At 38.5% G+C, this 2,500-nt stretch overlaps 1 protein-coding gene across 1 annotated transcript in view; it reads left to right on the top strand.

Annotated features, from left to right (window-relative positions):
* LOC138014356 (peroxisomal membrane protein PMP34-like) overlaps positions 1-2,500 on the top strand; it is a 69,215-nt gene that overhangs the window by 44,183 nt on the left and 22,532 nt on the right. The window lies entirely within an intron of this gene.

The following is a 2,500-nucleotide window of genomic DNA, read 5'->3' as shown; positions in this document are numbered from 1 at the left end:
TGTTTCGAGGATGCATTCTGGACAGTGCGAAAATTTATTTAAGACAGAAAAAAAATTGGGGTTTGGTGCACTTTAATCATTATTATTCATGGTTACATTCTGCACCATAGTGTCCTTTACCGCCACATGTTTATAGAATTAGAATTGCTAAAATAAAATGTGCGGTGATTTCTTGTGATTCCATCCAATGGTGTTCTGCAATTCTAACCACACCTTCGTTCACACTTTCCCGTTTTCTCGTACTCTTCTGGTTTTCCGCATTGAAATTATTCCCACGAAACGGTCAAAAGTTTTGGTATCAAACACTTTTTAAGGACTTGCCTTGTGTTTCTGGAGGGAAATGAAGTTATTGCAAAAATTTCTGAAGCCATTTTTTTTGTTCGTTTAATAATGTACTACTTCCAATTCGGCACTTTTATTCAAATCTCTCACTGCACTTAACTTAGTTGATGCTCTGTCATCAAATTTCAGATATGGTACTTTGTCGTTAATAAATGTCACGCAAACTGTTGACCTATGTGTTTAGTGAAAACTAGTCCTATTGTTTATGTCAATCATGTGGTGGCACTTGTTTGCATGGTTCCATCCAATTCGGTTAAAAGTTACTGGTTTTCAGTTTGGGTTTATTATGGCTTCTACTAGGTGTAATTATGAAACACCATTAAAACTCGTTGTTAACTGTTGCTCGCCTCAGTTATCTCGCTAACCGATGCAATATTGCCGATATAAAGGTTTATTGATGGACTTGTCATCATTCTATCTGTCAATGATTAATTTGCCTACATCAAAACTGATGATCCTTGCAAATTGTCGGTTAGCGGTTAATATGACCAAGAATAATTAAAATGGACATAAGATGGATTTAACGCAGTTTATAGATGCTATCATGGAAGGATAAACGAAGAATGAAGTCAAAGACTACTTATAAAACGTAATATATTATAGATCAATATTTCGGCCACCTTTTTCAGGTTTGGGTATAACCAACTACAACATGTCGAGAGAGATGCCACAATAAATATTTCTAAAAGGAGTGGCGGAAATGACGTATATAAGATAAAATAAAGACGAAAAAATGCTGCATCAAGGAAACAAAATATAAATAAAATAAAGTGAATTTGAAACTAGGCTACGTAGGTGACAATTCATCGCGTCTATTTAAACGACGGTGCTCAAAGGTCTCCCCTAGATCTGTTAAAAAAGGATCCTGTAGCTTTTCGGATTGAATGCCATGAGAAGTGGAATAGTTCAAGTGGGATTAGTTGCATCTCAGTGTGGCAGTGGTTAGGATGAGACAGAAAATGTTCAGAGACAGTAGTGGGTTTCGATTTTAAGGGACAGTTTCAGGGTTTTGCGCACGTCCAAGCTTTGTCGGTAGCAGCAGATTTAATTTTACGATTTCATACTGAACCAGGTAATGTTCATTAATAAGAGAGGTATTAAAGCAAATACACTGAATGACTGAGGCCAAGTTTGGTTGAAGATACGGCGGGTTTACAAGGAAAATGCCATCGAATTTATTCTACGGGTCGAACATTTTATTTTACGCACGAGTTGTCATAACGCACGAGTTATCTATTTGCATGCCGTAGGTTCATAACAAAGGTAATGATTGCAAAAGTAATTCTATGGAATTGTTTCCGTTTCCTGCATTAATGCTTTCGATTGTTTTAGTAACAATGGAATTAAATGGGCTGAAATTCTGCCTTTAATATTGATATTGTCGACTGAGCGTCTGTGCTCGTTGAATCTGTCTTTGAGACGTCGCTTAGTTTCCCCAACGAATTGTATGTGGCAGCGGTTACATTTTAAGGGGCGTTAACCTCCATATTAGGCAAAGCATTCCACTTCCTAATTGACAGCAATTGCAATCATCCGCTGCTTACTCACTCTTTAATGTTCCCCTTTATTGGTAATATTGTTAGTTTTCCTGAATCCGTTACATTCTGGTTGCTGTGGCGACAGTTAAGGACGGTGCCTACTATTGTTATTGCGCATACGTTCTGCGCATCTCGAGATACTCGTATTTCCTATCGGTGATGCTTACAATACAGGGATATTTTTGTGCGGTTTAAAACGTCCGGAGAAAGTAGATCTTAGTAGGCCCCGTTTTATATGAAAAAAGTTGTCCCGGTAGAAGGGTCACCCGCCTTGCCGAGCCAACTTCTCACGACCTGTTTACATGAGTAAAGTTGTCCCGGTTGACCGAGTCAAAGTTTACCCTACTAAGTTATTCATTGGCCCACTTAATAATTCATAACTTCAATATCCCTCTCTCCGCTGCTGGATTTCTTTTTTTTTTTTTTAATCACTCACACCGGTCACTGTTGACTTAGACTTTGCTTCTTTGATAGCAATTTAAGCTACAAGGTTCGTTTTAATGATAAAACACGGACTTCAATTCCGGGAAGTTGTCCCGGCTGACCGAGCCAAAGTGTTTATATGGAGAAAAGTTGGCCCGGCTAGGAGGGTGACCCTACCATCGCAAAAGGGTGACTCG

This window comes from Montipora capricornis, chromosome 8, assembly GCF_036669925.1.
Source record: "Montipora capricornis isolate CH-2021 chromosome 8, ASM3666992v2, whole genome shotgun sequence".
NCBI lineage: Eukaryota > Metazoa > Cnidaria > Anthozoa > Scleractinia > Acroporidae > Montipora > Montipora capricornis.
The sequence above is the reverse complement of the archived record's forward strand: the minus strand, read 5'-3'. Positions and strand labels throughout refer to the sequence as shown.